The following is a 25,537-nucleotide window of genomic DNA, read 5'->3' as shown; positions in this document are numbered from 1 at the left end:
GGTGAAAACCTCATTGAGGCGCCCCTGCTATCTCTCTGAAAAAATTGGAATAAAAAAGACCCTTAGGTGAAAACCTCTCTGAGGCACCCAAGGCAGATAGTAGGGGTGAAAACCTCATTGAGGCGCCCCTGCTGTCTCCTCAAAAAAAAAAAAAGAAGGAGGCAAAAACAGAAAAATAGGCTCAGGCTTTGGAAATTAATGCAGGTTGCAGGTATTCCATGCAAAAAAGGAGGCCTCTCAACTCAAGGATAAGGGTCCCTACCATGCTACTAGGTGACCTCACCAGCACTCCCTCCAGAAACACTCATCTCTTCCAAGGTTTGGGCACGATTTGGTCATAGTTTAGCCTTCTACAGGAAGCTACAGGACTTTCTACAGGAAGTTATGTATTTCTACAGGAAACTTCCTGTAGAATCTTGGGACGGGCCAGGACCGACTATGTAGAAGAATTTGAAGCTCGAAGTCCAATAAGGAGGCATGCAACCAATGTTTTTCTCCATCACCCACTATTGTTGCCTCCTTTCACCACCATTGCTGCCGTATGATTGAAATACCTGCGCAGTCATACCAGAACGTTGGACTCTCAAAAGAAATAATTTTCAGTGGAAAATAAAGCATGCAGAGGCCCAATGCACTACCTGTCAAGGCGATCTAAGGACCCTGCACCTGTGAACGTAACTCCACCATTTCGGCATGCACCCTAGGAGGAGAAACGACTACAGGATATCCTACAGGAATCCTGTAGCAGTTGATCCGGCTAGAGCACACACCATGAAGGAACCTGCACTCATGAAGTCGGCGCATTCACCATCCACAGCCAGGAAACCGGTCTCGCAACCAGCAGTAGTCAACGAAAAGGAGCTCCCGTGCCTGTGCACGAAGCGGCAGCAAGTGGATCCGTCACCCCTCATCCTGAAGCATGAGAAAAATAACGTCCACGTCCGCACAGGTAAGTGCCTCAACCTGTTTCGTCAAATTACATAAACGATGCTCTAAAATGTGTGTAAATATGAAAATGAATGGATTGAACAAGTCGGGTAGCCATTCAACTGGCCACCACAACGAGCCCGATGGCCTCGTCCGATCCGAAAAGCTTTGGTTGTGTCGACGAGACAGGAAATGGACATGTGGGAAGCCTCCAGTCGAGAGAAGCGGCGATCTAACAAGAGTGGCGGCGGTAGATATACAGGGAATGATTCGGCGGTCAGGCAGACATGCAGCAGAATGATAGCAGGTGACATCGGCCAACTGGCCGACGGGGACAGCTCACCCCCGCGCCACGAATTCCGCAGAAATTCAAATCCGCCGGCTAGATCACGTATGGCGCACTGCACTCATTTATTCTCAACCGTTTTGCAGCCGAGTACGTATCCTAAATTTTCTGAAGGCTGTTACTCCGAGTTCTCGGCCTGTTCAAACATCCTGTAGCTGCACATAAGGCCCATAACCACTGAAGCGCTCCCCAAAACCCGTGCACGACTTCTACAGGAAGCTGCGCTATAGGAAGCTCAACGTTACAAAGGAAATTGAGCTATTCACGTCAAAGGTGGCAATTCTGGAATGAGGTAAGCCTGAACATAGTCCTCCCATGCAATTGGTTCGAAAGGTGGTGAAGTCGACGTATTAAAGGGGTAGGAAACCGTGAATTACATTCTGTGCATGAATTTGCAAGCGTCTTCTTATTGCTGCATGAGAATTGTCGTCGTAGTGTGTATGCAGGATTTTCTCCAGGGTTTGATTCATAATTGAGCCACTGTCAAGGCTCACCCGTAGACAGTCGTGAATTTTATAAACTGTGTGCATAATAGAGGCATAGCTCTGCGCTCTGTCTAAGGAAATCCCAAAGATCCACTTTTGTATACGCGCAAGCAAGCTCAGGCCAACACAGCAAGCTTTTACCATGTCGGGTGGGTTCATTAGAAAAGAGCCTACAGACTCAAAGAAGCTACGGGAAACCCCTGAGGTGGTGGACCTGTTTTCTCGTGCACGGTGGATGTCATTCTGTGACAAGCTTCAAGGTCACGATGACGAGGTTGCAGAAGAATTCCTGCGATCCTTGCAGCCAAAGTCAAAGACGTTGGCCATTGTCAACTTCAGAGGATTGACCCTCAGACTCACCCCACAGTTCATTAGCAGAGTCACTGATCTACCGATGGGGGTACCTTGGGATAAGGAGGAAAGAAAACTGGGTCAGAAAGCTAAGAAGGAGTTCTTTTTGCCAGAGGAGCAATTCTCAGAAGACAAGAATGGAGTTCGAAGAACCAGCTTACAGCCATTCTGGAGTGAGGTCAGCCTCTAGATTATGAAGTATATCACGTGCGAGGGGCGATTCAGCATTATGTATGGATATCATTTCCGATTCAGCATTATGTATGGATATCATTTCCGGTTGCTCACAGAACTTAGGCACCAAATGGACCTACCCTCAGAGAAAAAGTTGAGCGTTTCGTACTTCCTCCTACAGTCCATGACTAAGTGTGCCACTAAATTGAGAGAGGGAACACCAAACCAGATAGCCCATCATGGGCTCATTAAGCTCCTCGTGGAAGATGCACTCCACACATACACCGTCCCTCTCTCCTGGGAAACCTTTCGAAATTTGACTAAGGAGGATGACATCCGAGTGTTGGCTGAGGAGCTCACCCCCTCCAGCAGCGAGGAGAAGGAACCCATTCAAGCAGAGAAGAAAGGTAAAGGCCAAGAAACCATGGCCAAAACACCACAGAAAGAATAGAATGGAAAACAAGAGAAAAACCAAGATGCCAAAACAGAGGGTGACAAAACCATACTAACACCCAGGGAGAAACGACTACAGAGCAGGGTGGAAAGGACTGAAAAAGTCCATGTCAGTGAGGGCACCTCTAAGGCAGCCTTAGCAAAATTGAAAGAAAAAGCACCCTCAGCCAAGCAAGCTAAAACGGTGTCGTCTGTTTCTACAGGAAAGTTAAAAACGACTTCTACAGGAAGCCAGAAATCAGCCACTACAGGGCTTTCTACAGGAAGTCCTGAGAAAGGAAAACAGAAGGAGAAAACAGCCAAAATTCTTGCTAGGGAGGCAGCAGCTGTGCTGGCCACCCTAGGTACCTCTCCCAAGCCAAAGGAAAAACAAAAGAGGGAGACTCCTCTGTATTTCAAAGCAAGGAGGAGTGTAAGAATTAAAACCGGCAGGCCCCAACCTCCATCTAAAGACCCAATTACCATTGAAGACACCCCTACCTCGCCAAAGGAGAAGTCCCCCTCCAAAGTATCAGTCACTTATGAGCGGGGGAGCCCGAAGACAACTACCTGGAGGGAGAGAATGGAAAGGTCAGCTTCAAAAACCCCTCTAAAGGATGCTGAAGCAGTTCTACAGGAAACATTAGCCAGGCTCAAGGAGACCGAAAGAATGGAGGGGGAGGCAGCCACCTCACCACAAAGGGAAGAAGAGGTAGAGCACATTATGGAGCCTAGCCCCCAGCCCAGCTTGAGCTCTTATTATAACTTTTTGGAGGCTGGGAAAATTATTCCACAAAAATTCACAGTGCCGCTTTTCTTTGCACTGGAGGAAGAAAGAGTGTGGACCCACACATGGATGAGGATAGCTAAATCTAAAGGAGTAGCAGATATAGGCCCCTTGGAGGAACAACTCAAGGAGGCAAGAAGGGAATTAGCTATGGAAAAACACGTGGGAAACTGCCAGCGAGTATTTCTACAGGAAGAGAATGAGAAGCTCAAACTGCAGCTACAGGAATAGAGGAAAGAAAGGGGCACAGCATCAGAGGACACTACAGCAGAACCTCAAGGCAAAGAAGGAATGCAAGCTGGTCTTGAGGAACTAAACCAACATCTACAGGAAATGGAATTGCAAGCAAACATAGAGATACAAGCTCTCAAACAGCAGTTGCAAGAAAGAGAGGCACAACTGGCCTGCATGGCCAGTTGGGCTATGGATGCTCTACAATGTAGGCAACCGACCAAATCTTATGGCCTATACCTACGGGACCAGTGGCTGCAATTCCAAATTAATGCATTGGCACAGAGGGGTATCTCCCAAATCCAAAACCCCCAGCAGTTCACAGATTTGTGCAACAACAGCTCAACAAAGGACAGGGCCAAGCTATCAGAGTTCTACCTCCATAATTTGGCCCTTCCTAACGTAACTTCATGGGACCCCAACACAGTCATGGGAGATATGCATCTGATGGCATTTACATCATGGTTAAACCACAAAGAAAAAAGAGCGACAGAGGTCAAAGATGTTATGAACCGAGAGTTACATGAACCACTGTTAATTAGAGCAGAGCCAAGGGACCCCACTGCATTGATATCAGCCCACCAACACCTAGCAACCAACCTGCAGGCCTTATTAAAATACATGGATCAGCAGGCTCAGGCTATAGCACATTTCGAGGATATGGAGCGATTATTAGGGGACAATTGTGTTCATGCTTGCACCCGAAGGTGGAACACATTGTCCCACAGCCTCAAAATCAGGGAGTATCACACTCCAACTAGAATGAGGGAGGGCCTAGTACGAGTACCTCTCTACAAGAAGTCCATGCAGAACCTCCAGGCCAGCTGGATCTGCCTCAAGCTAAGCCCACCTTTGCTTTTGGGATTGGTAGAAGGAAGCACAGAAAAAGAAGAGCATAAGTAGTGGGAAGAGGTGGAAAAGAAGGCCGGGTTCCATGACAGTGAGGAGGATACTACTTCAGAAGCCTGGGATGTGAGGGTGGCGGTTAAAGCAATGAAGGACGAGGAGCTGGACTAGTTTCTCAGGGATGAGCAATCATTTTAGCAGGGGGGTGATGATGAGCCCCAAATTTGGTAACATTTTGGGCTCATTTAACCTAATTACCCTTGTTCAATCCTTCATTTTTCATAACTTATGCATTATTTTTTAGTATGTTTATGTCATTTGTACGAATAAGGGTAGTCACTATTCCTAGGTGGCTAACACGTGCTCATTTCAGGAATTTTTGACACATGTTGGAGCAAAACCGAGCAAACATGGGCTAGGAGACAGCCAAGCTTGGGTTGAGGATTCATAGGAGGTTTGTCTATGGCATTAAATAGCCTCCCTCGGGATCTTCACCCCCAACTCCGAGCTCCAAAGGCCACCAAAACCAGATCTAGAAGGTAGCCAAACAGATTTCTTGGAAGGAGCTGTTCACTCACAGTTTGGGCAGCCAAGTCCCATAGATTTAGGAGGCTGGCTAGGGCCTCGTGGTGTATAAATGTTAAGGCCTCAGCCTTCGAAAAGGACTTTCGAAAAACTCTTGCATAGTTTGCACTATAGTGCTGCTAGCTCTGTTTTTTTCTTTTGTAGCCATTGTTGGCATAACTCTTGACTTATGGTTATTTTTTTGATAATGGGAAGTAGTCAGATTTGATATTAGCTCTGAGTTTTTTATAGGAGCCATAGCTCTCAGGGTTGGGCCCAACCTGAGAGCCTAGGGCCTCTTTCTTTGTATTGTTATCTTTCCTTTCAGCACTGTGATTTTCCTTTTACGCATTTGAAACGTGGTTTTGTTGAGCAAGATTTAGTTGTGTTGGTTAAATAGGTCATTATTGAGGAATAGAATTGCTTCAGATGTGTAGAATAGATTGATAGGATAATAATTGATAAAGCTCCAGAAAAAAGGGTTGCCTGCACTCTCAGTTTCACCTCTCCCTTATTGGATCAGGGGCTGGAATTGTAGAAACAGTGCTGCCCAACAAAAACACTAGTTTGCTTGACCATGCAATCTTTGGTGTAATGTCTTCAGTTGTAGAAGTTAGTCATGTGTTCAGACCTTTGTGGATGTTTCTTTGATTAAGTGTTGTACATGGTTCTCTTTAGAAATAAAGCTGTTGTTCATTTGTTTCATTGATAGTTAGGATAGATTAGCTAAGATTTTGATTGTGTGCAGGATTTGGTTGATTCGGCCAAGTACACACCGTGCAGGGCATATCCATCTCTCTCTCTCATCCACCTAAGCTTCGTCTAGGCCAGCTGCTCCATCTCCTAGTTAGCTTCCTCGTCTCACAACTACTCTTCTGCCCACGTAACCCTACCTTCTTGCTCTTCCATTGCCTTAGCCTTCCTTAATTCAAGTTAGCTTTCCACATCCTCTCATCACTTCATGCATCAGTCATTGGGTCATCTCAGACCCCTACCCTACCTCCCTATCCATTCATGCATCCTCTTTCACTCACCCATCCTCCAAAATCCAATTTTAGAACATCCAGTAGAAATTTCTGAACATCCTGTAGAAATCCCTGAAACATCCTGTAGAACCCCTGCAGACTTCCTGTAGAAGCTCACAAGTGAGGTTTCTGGATAGCCAAACTTTGTGAAACTCTCTAGAAGGGTGTTAGGGACTCCTTAGACCCTCTCTGAGCCTTCCCAACCTTTTCCAAGCATTCCCCTTCCTTGATCCACCCCTGCACAGTAAAAAGCCAGTTAAAAGTACATGCATGATAATTCTGATAACTTATTCAAAAATACAAAAAGATGTGTTCTTCAGATAGAGATAGCATAGACATGTGCATTTTACCTTCATAGAAGTAATGGCATCTCTTTCAATAGTTTGCATTCTCTCCTTTGCATCAGTAGGACTAGCTGGTAGAATTAGGGTTTGCTAGGGTTTATGTTACTTTTTGGCTTTCAGTTTCTTTCTGCAAGTAGATCAGCTTCCTTTGAGTTAGCTTCCATCCATCAGTTAAAAAGCTTCTTCTAAGAGCTCATAGAAGTTGGCTTAAGCCCCTAGCGGACTTGTGCCAGCTGACCAAGTGACAGCTGCGGCAAGAGCTAGTACTTGTGCATACAGCACCGTCGCTTCCAAGTTTGTTACGAACTACCGGGTTGATAAAAGTAAAGAAGGGAGTCCCAAGAGTTGCAGCATTATTGCTGCAATACTGGAGCCCACCACATTTCCACTTTTTCAGTTGTTAACTAAAGATGCAGAATTTTTATGGACAGATGATTGTGAGGTAACTTTTAAGAAGATCAAGGAACTAATATGCCAAACTCCAATCTTACGTGGTCCCAATTGGGAACTTCCGTTTCACATCCACGCAGTTGCCTCTCAAATGGTTGTAGGGGCAGTGTTAGAACAAAAAGAAGATAAGAAGCCATAAGTAGTCTATTATGTAAGCAAGAATTTAATGTCTATTGAGCTAAACTATACGGTAATGGAGAAGGAGTTCTTTGTTGTTACCTATGTTGTTAATAAATTTTGAAACTATTACTGGGTATCCTACTTTTGTACACACTGATCACACTTCAATCAGGTATTTGATGAACAAACCTGTAACTCCTAGGTGTATAACAAGGTGGTTGTTATTAATTCAAGAATTTGATATCACCATTATAAATAAACTAGGCAAGGATAGCATAGTTGTTGATTTTCTGTCTAAATTAAATGTTGATAATGAAGGAGAACCTGTAGAAGATAGATTTCTGGATGAACATTTATTTTCAATTTCTACCAATACCCCTTGGTATGCAGACATTAATGACTATTTGGCTACAGGAAAGGTACCTTAGCATTTGTCATAAGGGAACAACAGAGGATTATTCATCATAGTGCCCATTAGTACTGAATAGTAGGATATCTATTTTATACAGGGGGTGATCGATAGATCCTTCATTGTGTAGCAGAAAGTGACATCTATGAGGTTTTGAGATATTCCCATGATGGCCCTTGTGGAGGAAATTTTTCAACAAGCAAACTAGCCATAAGGTGTTATATATGGGATATTATTGGCCCTCTATATTTAGTGATGCATGGAACTATGTTTGAAGATGTGATAACTGCCAATGGATGGGTTAGCCTGGTCGCTCAGATTAAATTCCATTACAACCACAAGTAGTTCTTTAGCCTTTCAAAAGATGGGCTATTGATTTTGTGGGTCCATTTAACCCACCTTCACATCAAAAAGTCCACATTTTTAGTTTGCATAGATTATGTGACGAAGTGGGTAGAAGCCAAGGCTATAGAAAAAGCGACAGAGAAGGTTGTCTTAGACATTTTATTTGAAGAAATCTTTGCTATAAATGGTACTCCGAGAGAGATAATTTCAGATGGAGGAGCACAGGTCACGTCACACATGATAGCAAATCTTATGGAAAAATATGGGATTAAGCATAGGATAACAACCCCATATCATCCTCAGGAAAATGGTCAAGTGGAGAGCACAAACAAAGTATTGGAAAATATTCTCACCAAGACCATGGAAAATCATCACTGGGATTGGGCTGAAAAAATTCTTGAAGCTCTTTGGGCGTATAGAACAACATGGTGGAACACGACAGGATTCTAACCATTTGAACTTGTCTATGGAAAATCCCCGTTGTTCCCGATGGAATTTGAAATAAGTACGCTCAAAACAACTCTGTAAGTAGGACTGGACCTCTCAAAAGGCTAGAAACACCGGCTAGAATAACTAAATGAGCTCGATGAAATTTGTTTAATGGTTGTCCAAAGAACTGCTGCCATATAGTAGCAAAGAGAAAAATGGCACGATAAATTTATTAAAAATAAGGTGTTTCATAGAGGTGATTGGGAATTATTGTATGATTCTCGCTTTAATGATTTTAAAGGAAAGCTTCACTCACGATGGCTGGGACCATATGAGTTTGATGCAGTATTTGACAATGGGACTGTCAAATTTGTCACAATCAATGAATCCCATGTTTCTCTCACTGTAAATGGACATCGACTTAGACTCTACCACTGCCCAGCCTCTAGAGAAGCCTTCATCAAACATCTCTCTAAAAAACCTGGATTGAAGGTTGTTGGTGCAGAAGGTACCTCCTTTGCAACCTTGAATATGTATATATATATATATATATATATATATATATATATATATATATATGTTGTTACTACTCACTTGTTTTTCTTTTTGCAAGAGCTACTATTTAGGAACAATAATTGTGGAGCCGAAAATTTTCTTGAGTAATTGGGACAGTAAATCCACTAATACTGATCTTCTTGAAAAAATTTCTAAGTATGCTTTTTGTTACTCCTGAAAATTTTCTAAGTAGCGAATGTTGTTACTCTTGGGGTGTTGTTACTTTGCTAATGTTGTTACTCTGCTGCTATTGTTACTCTTGTTTTTTTTTAAGTATCTGATGTTGTTATTCCTCGGATGTTGTCACTCCTCAAATGTTGTTACTCCTTGGATGTCTTTACTCCTTAGATGTCGTTACTCCTTGGATGTTGTTACTCCTTAGGTTTTGTTACTGCTTGGATGATGTTACTCCTCGGATGATGTTACTCCTCAGATGTTGTTACTCCTCGGATGTTGCTACTCCTCGAATGTTGTTACTCATCGAATGTTGTTACTTCTCGGATGCTATTACTCCTTGGGTGTTGTTACTCCTTGGGTTTTGTTACTCCTTGGATGATGTTATTCCTTGGGTTTTGTTACTCCACCGATGTTGTTAATCCTCGGATGCCATTACTCCTTGGTTGTTGTTACGCAACCGTTGTTGTTAGTCCTAAAAATTTTCTAAGTGTTGGATGTTGCTACTCTTCAGATGCTATTACTCCACTGTTACTCTGCCAACTGTCAGGTAGGTCGCTATGTACATATCCATTGAATTTTACGGATTTAATTAAATATTTTGTGGACAAGACATTGACATGCCATGGATGGCTATTTATAAGATGGGGGGGGTTCTGTCAAAATTAAACAATAGAATAATCAAACTGCACTAATGATTAATCCATCACCATCATTAAACCTTGTGCAATGGTACACTCCACGATCCTCATCATTATTTCGTATAATCATTGGAAAGCGTTCGGATTTGAAACATGTACCTTCTCATTTAATGCAAAATAATTACCACACCATTCACTGTACTCACCCTAATTCACCATGATTTTCTTCGTTTCCCAAGAAATCACCTATCGTTTTACCGTTGTTCCACCTCATTCATTTTTTTACCATGTTGTTACTATAAGAAGTTGGTTGTTGTCACTCCTCCCAACGGTCTGCTATGTTTAAAGTGCTGTTATAGTTTCTACAGGATGGGCGGACTGGCTATGCGTCATGAACCCAAGGATACAACCCTGGTTCGCGGCAATGCAGATGTATGGCAGATTTTTGTAGAGGAGGGATGGGACATTTATTTCAACAGATTGCAGGGGTTCAACGATGGGATCACGGTAGAATTCGTGATGAATATGGATGAGAATTCCTCGCGAGTTAGAGGATTAAAAGTCCCATCATAGAAAAGGCCATTGAAGAAGTCAGTGAGTTAACATAGCAAGGATAGAAGTGGTTCTCAAGGAAACCTCCCCTTCTAGAGTTTCCGGAATTATTTTTACAAGCTGGAGAAAGCATTGTCCTGAAAGGAAGGGGGTTATGACCATAAGTCTTTTCCGCATACATGGAGTGAGGTAGCAGGCTTTGTCATGAAATATATAACCTGCGAAGGGCAGTTTACCACCTTGTTCAAATATCATTTCAAAATCTAGCCCATCTTTGATTCCCACACACAGAATTTCATTCTCTGAACATGCCTTTATTCTTGATGAAGAGTCTTCAACTTATGGTGCAGTCCGCTTGGCACTCACGCCAGGTGCTGGCGGTCCTCACAAATCACAGAATAGTTTGGCTGTTGGTTATTCATGCATTGACCCAATTACAAGTTCCTTGGGCACAATTCCTTGAGATGACGAAGGAGGAAGTAGCAGTTGTTATAACTTCTAGAGAGGAAGAGCCTAAGGAATTGGAGGAACAAGAACCAACATCTCCTGCTGGTACAACAGGAGAGGAAGAAGAGCCCAAGGAGTCAAAAGAGGAAGAAATAGCATCTCCTACTGGTACAGCAGGAGGAGAAGAAGAACCAGAAGAATCAGAGGAAGGACCAGCATCCCCTACTGATATAGCAAGAGAATAAGAAGATCCCGAGGAAATGGAGAAAAAAGAAGAGGAGCCGGAAGAAATGGAAGTGGAAGTAGAGGAAACGGTTGGTGACATAGTCAAGGCTGCAACACAAGAACCAGCCCCGTCTATGGAACCTATTAATGCAGAAATGGAATTGGAAGAAACAATTGGCAACACAGTCGAGGCTACCACACAAGAACCGGCCCCACCTGTGGAGACTATTAATGAATAAATGCAAGTGGAGGAAACGATTGGCGATATAGTCAAGGTTGTCACACAAGAACCAACCTCGCCTATGGAACCTTTCGATGAAGAAATGAAGATAATGGGTGGAGTTGATGTTGTTCTATAGGAATCAACTTTCATTAATGAAGCATAAGGAGAAGAAATTTCGGTCAAGGAGTTGGCAAGTGATGCCACTACACAAGAAACAACATCAGTTTCCCAAACAGATGTGGATTTTGAAATGAGTAGGGGTGCCACACAAGAACCACCACCAACTGAGTCAGGGAAGGAAAATGTGGAAGAGACAAACCCTCAGGATGACGTTGTTCCACAGAAACCGACGTCAACCGCAGGACAAGAGGCACCACATGAAGAAGGCTTGGCCCAATTGAGAAATAAAGGTGAGGAAGAAAAAGAATTAGAGGTAAAATACAAGATCGGTATAGACCAGGTGGAAGACATACCCCACTCTCCTTTTCAGACCACAATGCCAAGAGGAGCGAGGAAGGTCTATTCCCCCCGTGTTTTAACAAAATAAATTGGTGTTCCTCCCATATTGAAGTTCGTCTACTCAAAGGAGGCCGCAGTCACTGTTGGCTCATTACTTCAAGATTCCCAGAAAGGGCTTCCTGAAGGATAGGCTGAAAAAGAATTTTTTGCAAAAGGATTGGATCAGAGGGTGGTCGACGAAGGCACTGTCCAGGTGACAGATGTTCCCGAATTGAGAAGAGTTGATGAAGAAAGTGCTCCTGAGGACAGAAAACCAAGTAAGGAAGACCTGGTAAAGGAGCTAGTCGATGCGTTTAATGGCAATCCACCGCTTTTTGAACCAGCTACAGGGATGAGAAATGAATTTACTATTAAACAAGAGCGGATAGAACAGTGTGAGAGGAGACCACCTCTCAAGGAAAGGTGTCAACTTCAATTCGGAGAGACCATGCTGCTAAAGATGGAAGTTTGGTGTTGGGTCCCTATAAGACTAGTGATTACCCCATTACTATTGTAGTTGTATCCCTTATTAATATTGTTGTGCCCCTATTGTCCCCATATTGTTATTACTGTGTCCCATAGAATCCCTCTAGCGTTATTTTTGTGGCTTTATATTATTATTGTTAGGTCGGCTGGGTTATATTGTGACTCCTTAGACTCCTATATATAGAAAGGAGGTTTTGTCATTTGAATCATCTAAGAATTGTTCATTTTTGTAATGTAAAGGAGGTTTCCCCCTCGAAGAGGCTAAATTCTTAGGCGTTGATCTCTCTTATCTATCTTTTTGTGAGTTGGTTTCATAACATTTGGTATCAAAGCTTTGGATTCTAGGGTTTCGTTGCTCCAAACAGGTCATCGTGGCAATTTCTCTATAAAAAAATTTCTGCAATTTTTAGGAAGCTAAAAAGAAACCCATTTGAGAAGAAATCGCGCTGAATCTCGGGTCTGAATTTCAGATCTTTTCACACTATATTTGCGGAGATATGATCTGAGGAAGTTGGTCTTTTTGCAGACTCCTGAATTACATTCCAAACAGGTGACCTGGGGAAAATCGTCATAACTTTTGCTCTGAGCATCGGATTGAAATTTCGTAAGAAGGTACAGAAAGAGGATGGGTTGTAGTTTTTTTTATATATTTTTCAGAGCCAAAGGTTGAAACATTGACTCGTGGCACATCGTACAAGTTCACTCTACTGAACTAGTCTATAATCAGGTCATCTTGGGAGATTGTGCATAACTCTTCCTTGGAGAATCCAATTTGGATCAGACTGGTAGCATTGGAAAGAGGACACAGATGGCTACTACTGATCGCAATTTCAGAACTGGATGATCCGAAATTATAGAGATACATCAGATTCAATATCAAGCTTCTACATAGTGAAAAAAGGTGTGTAGTTTTTTTTTAATTTTTGCATAAGCTTGGTTTGAAAAATTAGTTTGAATCGATAATTGATGCCCCAAGCAAAGAAAATGCAAACACCTAGTAATCAACCTGAAAGCTCTAGCATGACTCATGATGAAGAGGAAGAAATGCAACATGATATATCAAAATTACGAGACCAAGTGCAACAAGTGTCACTTGCACAAAAAGCAACAGAATCTAAGATGGATGGTTTAAGGAAATATGTAGAAGCTAAGATGGATGGTTTAAAGAAAGGTGTAGAAGCTAAGATGGATTGTTTAAAGAGAGGTGTAGAAGCTAAGATGGATGGCATGGAAGCTAAGATGAATGGCATGGACGCTAAAATTGATGGCATGGATGATAAGATGGAAGAATTGAAGGTAAATATGAATAAGTTGCTATAAGAAATGGTCACTAATGGTGAAAGGGTAGTAAAGGAAACTCATGATGAGAACAAAAGAAATGTTAATCATGATTCCATAGACTCTAATGTTGGATTGAAGACCCGCCATATTCCAAAAATCGATATGAGGAAGTTTGGTGGCAAGGATCCCGCAACATGGATATTACAGATGGAGCAATTTTTCGATCTCAATAATGTGCAAAACACGCAAAAGGTACATATTGCAACTTTATATTTGGAACCAAATCAATTTGTATGGTATCAATGGCTTTGCTCTCGTAAACAAATTATCACTTGGGCAATTTTTACGGAAGAATTGACAACATATTATGAGGATACAAAAAGCAACACTTTTTTTAGCCAATTGATAAGTCTCAAACAAAAGGGTTCAATAATGGAAAACATTGAGGAGTTCCAAAAATTGAACATAAGGGTAAAAAATATTCTAGAGGAGCATAGGATTGATGTGTTCATAGGGAATTTAAAGGATAATATCCAACATGATGTTTGCCTTTGGGAACCTGATTCATTAGAGAAGGCATTCATGTTAGCAAGAAAAATGGAAAGCAAAATTATGGCAACCATGAAGCATACCACTCACAACTATAAAGATGGAAGTGTTGTTGCTCCTAGTCTTCCACAACCTATAAGGTTGACACCACAACAATTGGAAGAAAAAAGAGCAAAAGGGCTTTGTTACAGTTGTGATAGCAAATACACTAAAGGTCCTAAGTGTGCTAAGAATGAATTATTCTACATAGATTGTGAAGAGGAAGAAGAAAAGGAGCAAGAAAGGTCAAAAGAAGAGGATATACTCCAGGAAAAAAGCCTAGATAAAGAAGAAATGATTCTGACCATATCTTGTAATGCATTGGCGGGAATTACCACTCCTCAAACCATCAAGATAGAAGTACAAATCAAGAAGAAAAAGGTAATAGTGTTGATTGATTCAGGAAGTACCCACAATTTTATTCATTGTAAGGTAGAAAAAGAATTGAATTGCTTCTTATATCCAGCACCAGAGTGTCAAGTGATGGTTGCAAATGGAGGAAAAATAAATTGCTCTGGAAAGTGCCATAATATCAAGCTATCCATGTGAGAATATGTATTGACTAGCCCAATGCTTTCCATTCCAATGGGAGGTGTTGATGTTGTACTAGGAGTCCAATGGCTACAATCCTTGGGTACAATAGCTTTTAATTTTCAAGAAATTTTCATGAAATTTTCTGTGGAAGGAAAGGAAGTTGAATTAAGGGGTATTGCAGGGAAACCGAGAAATATAATCAGCTCTAATGGTATGACAAAGCTTATAGAAAAGGAAAAAAAGAGGTGTAATTGCACAATTATGTTCACTAGATGTTTCCACGTTGGAATCATCTATTTCTCTAGATCTCCAAAAAGTCTTGGACAATCATTCCATGGTATTTGAGACTCCCAAAGGTCTCCCACCTATTCGTGATCATGATCATGCTATTCATCTGATTCCAGGAAGTGTTCCTCCAAACATCAGGCCATACAGATATCCCTATGCCCAAAAGAGTGAAATTGAACGTATGGTTGTAGAAATGCTAGAGGCTGGTATAATTCAACCGAGTAAAAGTTCTTTCTCTGCTCCAGTAGTATTGGTGCACAAGAAGGATGGATCATGGCACATGTGTCCGGATTATAGGGAGCTCAACAAGCTCACTATTAAAGATAAGTTTCCCATTCCCGTCATTGATGAATTACTGGATGAATTGCATGGATCAATTTACTTCACCAAGTTGGATCTTTGTTCAGGATATCATCAAATAAGAATGAAGACTGAAGACATTCCCAAAATAGCATTTAGAACTCATGAGGGTCATTATGAATTTTTGGTCATGCATTTTGGCCTTACCAATGCACCTTCAACATTTCAAGATTTGATGAATTCCATTTTCAAACCATTCCTTAGAAAATTTGTGTTAGTATTTTTTGATGATATACTAATCTACATCAAGTCTTGGAAGGATCATGTTGAACATGTTGACAGGGTGCTACAACTATTGGAGGAGAAACAATAATATGCAAAAAGATCCAAATGTTTCTTTGGAGTACAAGAGGTGGAATATCTGGGTCATATTGTATCTCATGAAGGAGTTAAGGTAGACCCTAGCAAAATTAAAGCCATTAAGGAATGGAAAATCCCCACATCCATAAAGCATCTGCGAGGATTTCTCGGGTTGACAGGGTATTATCGCAAGTTTGTTAAGAATTATGGGAGAATAGCAGCACCTCTAACAACATTATTGGAGAAAGATGCATTTTCATGGACTCCAGAAGCAACAAAGGCCTTTGAGCATCTTAAAGAGGCAATGTGCCAAGCACCGGTCTTAGCTACACCATACTTCACAAAAACCTTTATTGTGGAATGTGATGCTTCAGGAAATGGAATTGGTGCTGTTTTAATACAAGATGAAAGACCCATTGCTTTTGAAAGTTGTCCAATCAAGGGAAAGTTTTTACACAAAGCTATTTATGAGAAGGAAATGTTTGCAATACTCCATGCACTTAAGAAATGGCAACCCTACCTAATGGGAAGACACTTCAAGGTAAAAATTGATCATGATAGCCTTAAATACTTTTTAGAACAAAGATTATCCTCTGAGGAGCAACAAAAGTGGGTCACAAAGATGTTGGGTTATGACTTTGAAATCATCTACAAAAAAGGGAAGCAAAATGTGGTGGCAGATGCACTCTCAAGAAAGGATGAGGATGTGGAAGCATTGTTGTGCGCCATTTCTATTATCCAACTAGATTGGATAAACGAAGCAAGGGAGGAATGGAAGAACGACAAAGAAGTGTGGGCACTTATTTAAAAGTTACAACAAGACTCCAGTACGTCTGATACATTTAGTTGGAAAAATGATTCGTTATGGTACAAAGATTGCTTATACCTCTGTAAGAATTCCTAGCTAAAACAAAAGATTCTTATGGAATTGCACACTTCTCCCTTAGGAGGGCACTCAAGACTTTTAAAAATTTACCACAGGATTAAGAAGGAATCTTTTGGGGAGGGCCTTAAATCAGATATTCAAAAGTTTGTGGCGGAATGTTTGGCTTGCCAACAAAATAAAGTTGAAACAATTAAGACACCAGGTCTATTACAACCTTTATCCATTCCAAGCCAATGTTGGGAGGAGGTTTCAATGGATTTTATCACAGGTTTACCCAAGTCTGAGGGAAAGAGTGTCATCATGGTGGTAGTTGACAGACTTACCAAGTATGCACACTTTTGTGCATTATCACATCCATTTAAAGCCAGTACAGTTTCTACTGCATTTATGGAAACAATTCAAAAGCTACATGGAAACCCAAAGATTATTGTAAGTGACAGAGATCCCATTTTCACTGGAAATTTTTGGAAGGAATTATTTTCTTGTCTTGGTACTCAGTTAGCTCATAGCTCATCTTATCATCCTCAATCTGATGGGCAAACTGAGATAGTAAACAAATGTTTGGAAGGATATCTTCGTTGCTTTGTATCTGATAAACAGACACAATGGGTCAAATTGTTGTCTCTGGCTAAATGGTGGTATAACACTTCCTTCCATAAAGCAACAAAAATGACCCCATCTAGGGCACTTTATGGATATCAGCCACCATCCATCACATCATATTTAAGAGAAAATTCTAAGATTCAAGCAGTGGAACATCACATCGAACATCAACAACAAGTCCTCCAACTCTTAAAGGATAACCTTGTGTTGGCACAAAATAGAATGAAACAACATGCAAATCAACATTGCAGTGAAAGAAGTTTTGATGTAGGTGATTGGGTATTCTTACAGCTACAACCATATAAACAAATGTCCCTCAAGCAAGCTAAGAAGGATAATAAATTATCACCAAAGTATTATGGTCCGTACAAGGTGTTGCAAAAGATTGGTACTATGGCATACAAATTGGAGCTTCTTGCAGCTTCTCGATTGCACCCAGTTTTCCATGTTTCATGTTTAAATAAGGTTATAGGCGACAAGCTCCCAGTTCAAACAATATTGCCAGAACTTGATGAGGAAGGAAAAATTATATTGGAACCAGAAGCAGTCACAGAAACAAGAACTCAACAGTTACGAAATCGATCAATTTCGGAGTATCTTATCAAGTGGAAGAACTTATCCACTGAAGATTCCACATGGGAGGATGAGAATTTTATACAGAAGCATCCAGAACTACTCAAGCATTGAGGACAACACTTTTTTGAAGGAAAGGGGCATGTTGGGTCCCTACAATACTAGTGATTACCCCATTACTATTGTAGTTGTATCCCTTATTAATATTGTTGTGCCCCTATTGTCCCCATATTGTTATTACTGTGTCCCATAGAATCCCTCTATCGTTATTTTTGTGGCTTTATATTATTATTGTTAGGTCGGTTGGGTTATATTGTGACTCCTTAGACTCCTATATATAGAAAGGAGGTTTTGTCATTTGAATCATCCAAGAATTTTTCATTTGTGTAATGTAAAGGAGGTTGCCCCCTCGAAGAGGCTGAATTCTAAGGCGTTTATCTCTCTTTTCTATCTTTTTGTGAGCTGGTTTCATAACATTTGGAAGCTGAGAAAGAAGGTATCTTAGCTGAAGAAGAAGGCAAGGAAATATAAATGGAAGGCTATAAAGCCTAAGTTCGAGGTCTCCTCAGTAGCTGTACAGACAAAAGATGTTCCTACAACTTCTACCACTACATAGAATGGTCATGTAGAACAGTTGTTTGAGGCCCGAGAATTCTTCTTAATGGCTGAAATTCAAAAGTGGCAATCTACCGTGAATGAACAAAAGAAGGATATAGAGAGGGTTCGAGAGCAGGCTGCTGATATTATCACTGAGTTTGTAGACCAGTTAGATAGAGAAAAGCAGAGGTAGGAGAAACAACAAAAAAATATAAAGGATTTAGAAGGGTAGGTACAGGTGTTGAAGGCAAATAAGGAACAGATGTTCACCCCTCGCATAGCAAGTAATGGCATGCCAGCCTCCTGCCCATAGTTACTCTTTGTTTCTTCATGAGCAGTTATTTTTCTTCTTCCTGGAAAGAATCTACAAGGAGATCAGCCATGAGATCGAGGACCCGATACAATTCCTTTTCATTATAAGAAATCCATGATATCATGAACCAACACTTGATGTGTGAGCTCTACATGCATGGTTGTTTCTTGAAGGATGACGAGAGCTTCAACCCAGTTCCATTCATGGGATATATTCACCTCCTACACCATTAACCAGGTTAAATGGAGGAATGCATGTGATACTTTTGAAGAGAATCAAGCTACAAAGCCACTGATAATAAGGAGGGAAAATGGTCAATCAGTGACTATTTATAACAAGCACTCCACCTTTCTACAGATTGAGGGGTCTAAGGAACGAATGTTGGCAACACAGAGATGGTGTACTAACCTCTGTGTCAAACAAATAGTCACTTTTCAGGACGAAGCCCTTGACAGTTTCCAAAGAAGATGGATGATGTCGACATCAACTGTCAGAAGCCGGGAAACTTTTGGAGCACCCAATTTTGCACAAGCATTAGAAAGAGTGCCACGTTCTGTTGCATGCATTCAGACATGTGGGGTTTGGTGGATGGGGCTGAGGTTTAAGTTTCCCCTCATTTGGTTTCCAGCAATGCATTACACTCCAGCATACAATGTGAGTAATGATTGGTGGAAGGATATCCTTATGACAGAAGGATATAAACCTCCAGGGACAGAGATGGCTGAGGAATACAACCTTGCTTAGATTCATGCTGACCACAGCTAATCCAACCCAAATTTGAAGAGACAATGAGATGCATGAGGACATGCAGAAAGACCAGTTGGGGGGAGATGTTGGGTGCGAAATCTTCATACTTTTTCCCTCCATTTTTACTCTCTCTCTCACTCCTTTGTATCATTTATATTCACTAATTGCTCTAAATGCATAAGGTAAACCCTCTTCGATTTTCTTCACAGAATGTTTAATTAAGGAAGTAATAGTCATGGAGATTTTACCTATGTGAGTTGCTAATTTTGTCATTTCCGTAGATCCAATGGTCAAAGGTCACAGATGCAATTCAGAGAAGCTATTCCAAACTTTCAACACCATATTAGGAGCGTTGTAATAGCATAATGGATTCTAGGCCTATTTCAGACCTTTCTTGTTCTCTCTCTCTCGGCAACTAGTTGGTCATTTCAATGATTGTATATTGATAAACAATAGCTGCCATATTGAGAGGTGGTTTTCTCTAAGTATTGTATAAGAAGTGTTTCAATGTGGTGAATCGGGGTTAGTCGTGCAAGAGATTGAGATTATAACAGAATATTGTTTAATTAATTGAATGCAAGTTAGTTTCTCATTCTCTCTATAAGTTGTGAATCCATCGCAGCCTGGTTAAAGAGTTGGGCCCACTCTTCTGATCAGGTGTTGCATTATTTCTGTGTGCTATTATTTTGTTTATGGTTTATTTCAATTGTTGTTGCAGTACTTTAATTAATTACTGTGAATGATTTTATAGTTCTACAATTTATTTTTATTTATTGTCACAGTGGTTCTTTAGTTAACTCAATTATTGAATCTAAGATTGGTGATTGGATTGTGTCATTGCTACCTGCATATATTTTGTGCGTTACCTTGAAATAATGTACACACCCAGATTGATAAATTAAATGTGGAAAAGGGTTGAATAGTTATTCACACTCAGACACCAACAGAAGGATGCAATGCAAAAGGAATATGATGCACTTATTAAGAATGGAACTTGGAGGTTAGTGGATCCTCCTGCAGGGGTCAAACCTATTGGTTGCAAATGGTTGTATAATATCAAATAAAAATAATATGGTTCACTTGATAAATACAAGGCAATACTTGTAGCAAAAGTCTACGCTCAGAAGGAAGGCGTTGACTACATAGAGACATTTGCTCCTAAAGCAAAATGGGGCATAATTAGAACTATGTTTTCTCTTGCAGCTCAAAATAGCTGGAAGATACACCATATGGATGTTAAAACAACTTTTTTGAATGGCGACTTGAAGGAGGATGCTTATATGTTTCAGCTTGAAGGTTTTGCTATTAAAGGCAAAGAGAAAAAGGTATGCAAATTGGTTAAGGCTTTGTATGGAATGAAACAAGCATCTCATGCATGGTATGAAAAGTTAATTGAAAACCTTCTCAAGTTGAATTATAAGTTATTCGATCTATATGATGCAACTCCTTTTGCTAATAAAATTGGAAAGTCAGTTGTATATTTGGTTGTGTATGTAGATGATTTGATGATCACAAGAAACAATGATGACTATATAGTGTTAGGACTCCACTATGTATCATTTTTGCTATATATTTTGACACCATTCTACTCTTATAACCATGAACTCCATTATCTTTTTCATCTACTTTATCCCAAGGTATATAGAAACCTCTTCTTTATTATATGTTTAATCTGTTTTACATTTAATTCCGTAATACTCTTATATTTTATCATTAATTGAAGTGTATTGTTGCTAACACAAGTCCAAAGATCACAGATAAGTTATATGCCTTGTTGGGAACAAGCGGCCGTTGCTGAGACAGCTGACTCCGTTGCTGAAACAGCTGACTCTGATGCTGAAACAGCGGACTCAATTGCTGAAACAGCCGTCAAGCACGCAAATCCCGTTATGCGTAATTTGCGATTCTGGAAGAACTTTTTGTGGAATAGTAGCAGCAGCACGAAGACACGGTTATCTGGATTATTCTGAAGATAGCACTGTTATGGTCTCTGTTGTAACAGCATCTTTTTTTTGGAAGAACAGAATAATCCTGTTTTGGGAAAGAGAACAGAATTGAGATAATGTAGATTCGCTCTCATGTAAATTGTAAAAGATGTCTCCTCTTTAAAAAGAGGAGACATCATCATTAGAAGGGAGTTATCTTTTTTGTAAAAGCTACAGGAGAGTATTGTGGGAGAACTGGAGCTAGTCTCCATCTGTAATGTATCGGTTACTTTGACAGATGAATAAAATCTTCTTTTGAGCGTTCCAATTTAATTCTTTCTCTTGGGGAATCTTGTGAGAAGGAAAGGGCCCGCCTTCCTCACAAGATTCACCCTCTTGGTTCCTGTAGTTTGTTTAATTCTTTGTGTGTTTGCACTTCCCTTAATTCTGTTGTTGGACACTGGTTACACAGTTTAGTAATACTCTGTTTCTTTAGCACTACATGTATTGAATGCATGAATGAATGATGTTGGGAAGCATGTGCTGAAGATTCCTGCATAAAGGAATAGGGTCTTGCTCCCATTGATTGTTTTCCTTTTCCTGCAGTGTGATTAGGAACAAGAGGACAAGTGCTGAAGGTTCCTGTTCATGGGAATAGGGTCTTGATCTCTTGAAGCTACTTTTCTCACAGTGTGATTAAGTGTCAGGCATCAGGTGTTGAAGTTCCTCACTAAGGAATAGGGTCCTGTTCCTGCTGTAGTTGATTGATTTCTTTCCTTGTAGATTGATTTTCCTTTGTTTGGATTGTAACTGCAACAGAGAAATCATTTCTGCCATAACTTAATTGACTTCAGCTTTAATTAAGTAGAGTGTGAATCAGTAGATTAGTGAGATTAATAATCGTGTGTCTTTCTTTTACTACAACATTGATTCTGCTTTTGAAATTGAGCATATCCAGTGCGCGGTTATCTTTGAAATAAAAAGACCTTCTCGGGTTGACAATTTATGTGGAGCTTGAATTGTGAAAACAATTAAAGCGACCAACATATAGCATCCGTTAAAAGAGAATTATTAAAATATTTTGACATGACAAATTTGGTTTTATTACATTATTATTTAGGGATTGAGGTTGATAGAAAGCCCAAATATATTTTCATTTCTAAGAAAAAGTATATTGGACAGCTATTGAATAGATTTGGGATGCATGATTGTAATCATGTCGCTACTCCTATGGAGCAAAATTTGAAGCTTACTTCCACTAAAGGAAGTATGTTTGAAGATCCAACAAAGTACAAGCAACTTGTTGGAAGTTTGAATTTTCTACCCACTTCTCGACCTGACGTAGCTTTTGTTGTAGGGATACTTTCTAAGTTCATGCATAAGCATGTGAAGGCATTAGAATGCAACAAAGCAAGTGCTCAAGTATTTGAAAGGCATTCGAACATATGGCATCAAATATTCCAAAGTTGTAGATTTCTGTCTCACCAGCTATTTAGATTCTAATTTTGATGGAGATAAGGAGAATGGAATCTCTACTTCTGGTTATTTGATGATTCTTGGATCAGCAACCATTAGTTGGATATCACGCAAGCAATTGTTCTTATTGATTCTACCACCAAAGCTGAATATGTTGCAGGAGCTCAAGCTACAAAAGAAATCATTTGGCTTCACAGAATACTTGAAGACTTGCAGGAGAAACAAAAGGCTTCAACTCCACCACTTGTCGACAACTCTTTTGCAATTCCGTTGGCCAAGAATCCCAATTTTCATGATGAAGCAAGCATATTAACACCAAATATAACTTGATTCGACATTATGTAGAGGTCAAAATTATTCATCTGACACATTGTCCTACTTCAAAGAAGATCGCAGACATATTTACAAAGCCACTAGGATGTGAAAAGTTTGAAAAGTTCAAAATGTTACTCGACATGTCAGATGCCCCTTCGTATTAAGGGGGAATGTTAACTAATCCTTCGGGATTGTTATTGTATAATATGTAATTAGTTTTACATTCCATTTGTATGGTTAATAAGTTACCGAGACACAATTATCTTGTACCTAGATTGCACATGTATAAATAAGTAATTTTATAATTAATATCATGCTCTTTCATTGTGTTCTTTCATTGTGGATTTTATTTTGGTTTGTACAATATGTTCATATCCTTTACATGCAGCTAAATGCAAAGCTCTCCCTCCATCATAATCAGTGCCATTTGGATCTGCACCAAATGTAATCAAGTTCTTCAAACTGTATATATCACCATAATAAGTAGCATTATTAACTCTCAAGGCTAATTCAACTTCTTGGTTTCCAATAAGAAGACTGAAGTTAGATTCTAGCAGTTTAATTCTCAAATCTGTATCATTTCCCTCAAGCAGATTAGTGAGGATCTGCCTTCCACCCTTGAAATAAATTTGTATAATGTTTGCAAAATACTATTTATCTAGTCTTAGCAGCTTGCAGAGATCATGAGCATGAACATTATATGGCTAAGGTGTGTTACACAATGCAAGGATTTCACCAAAGATACCATAGGGCTCAATCTATGCAATGGTCTCCTCATACCCATCCTCTCCAACAATTACCTCTTCCAAAGACCCAAGAGAAACAATGTAGAGCTGATCTCATGTGTTTCCTTGTTCCATTATCACCTCACCAGGAAGGAAAAACTCTTCTTTCAATCTAGTCACAATCTGGCTTATGAATTTTGCATTGCAATCCTTGAAAAGAGGAACCTGTGCAACTTCTGACATACGTAATGACTCTGAAACCTTTGCCCTAATAGAAACTAGAATATCTTCTACAACGCTAGCTTCACCATAGCTATTCTCATAGTCCAACCTGAGAAGACCTTTGATTTGAGCCTTTATATGGTTGGCCAATTTATGTCTATTCGTGTATTTCATCAGATTAACCATTTTATCTCTAAATATTTCTGTCTTGGATCCCTTAACAATGAGTGAAGTCAAGTTACCGATCAAATAGGCCCCAAGAATCATATTAAAAGACATATATATCATTACAAAGATCATTTCCCTGGAATTAACTGCACGCACATCTCCATATCCTACCGTGGCCATGGTAGTTATTTCAAAATACAAAGAGGTTATGTACAATCTTGACAAGATGATCTCCCTAAAATGAGTATAATTGTAATCTCCCAAACTTAAACTTCCAACCCATGTAGACCCTTCATTTGCCTCTGGAATATTTGTGGTCGGAATATAAAAGATGCAAGCAGCAGTATGTGTGCAATACAACTCCACAGAGATAAGTTTTAGAATCCTTGTGAACAGATAGTTTATACAGATATATTTTTCTAGTTTCTTGAGAAGTTCCATTAACTTCCGCGCTTGATAAACCCAGATCCACAACAGATACCTCACATCTTCATTTGTACTTGAACATTTGTAAATAACATCCTATGGCAAGCAACAAAGAACATCCAGAATGAAACTTGTTTTTTCATAATGAATAGCAATTTTCCGACAATCACACACCATGTTGTAAGTATGTGAATCTCTGCAGGAAAGAAAGAACTGAACAAAGAGGTCTATCCATAAACCAACTTGTGCCAAAATGTCAAGATCCCATAGACGCTTCGGCAAGCTGCGAAAAAACCCAAATTCAAAGGGTGTAAAGCAACAGGAATAAAATGTCGAAACCAGGATAAACCACAACCACCATCTATAGATTGAACCATCGTCTTCTATAATGAAATCTCAGAAACATCCATTCATAAAGTTGTGACAAAAACCCTTAACCAATCTCAGTCCGCTTTCCTGACTTCAGCCTTTGATTTCCTGACTCTAGTCAGTGCAGGTTCGATCCAGACCCAATTCTTTAATGAACAAGGACAAACTGCTCCCAATTGATGACTTCATTGAATCCAGCCCCATCAACACATTGGCTCTCAACCCACAGATGGCGTTAAACCTACTAATGGAGAGTCATCCAAGAGTAAAGATGCTAAAACAAGAAGGTTACCTAAGAGAGAGATAGAGAAATAAGCATCCAAGGAAGAAAAACAAAACAAGCTTAAAGAAGATCAAAGACTCATAATCTGTGTAAAATATATTTAATGCTCATAATCTGTGTAAAATTTAAAATAAAAATATGAAAATCAAATAACCATCATTAAATTTTATTTTCATAAACAACATAAATCTGAAATTTTCTTTTCATTTACTCCTCCATTATCTAAATTCTAATAAATTCCAATGTGATGCACATTGTAGTCTAATTAATAGACATTTGGATTTTTCTTTAAAGTAGAAGATCAATAATTTTTTTATAAAACTAAATTACCCCAAAATGAACTAAAATGACAAGTGATCACCCAAATGAGTTCAACAAGTGAGGTTGATCTCTTGGATAGTAGGCAGATTAGGCCTCCACAAATTCGTGCTCCTCCTCCATTGTGTCGATCGGCTCATCTCTTTTCTAGCAGCGACGTAGAGATTCTAGCGA

The 25,537-nt window shown here is 39.9% G+C and overlaps 1 pseudogene; it reads right to left on the bottom strand.

Annotated features, from left to right (window-relative positions):
* Nucleotides 1-24,966, bottom strand: part of LOC149189642 (potassium channel KOR1 pseudogene) — a 103,624-nt pseudogene extending 78,658 nt beyond the window's left edge.
* Between the last annotated feature and the right edge of the window lie 571 nt (nt 24,967-25,537).

Source organism: Pinus tabuliformis, chromosome 3_1 (genome assembly GCF_031772625.1).
Source record: "Pinus tabuliformis cultivar Carrire ecotype Pingquan chromosome 3_1, CPIR1, whole genome shotgun sequence".
In the NCBI taxonomy this organism is placed as follows: Eukaryota; Viridiplantae; Streptophyta; class Pinopsida; order Pinales; family Pinaceae; genus Pinus; species Pinus tabuliformis.
Note: the sequence above shows the minus strand (reverse complement) of the source record. Positions and strands in the feature narration are given on the sequence as shown.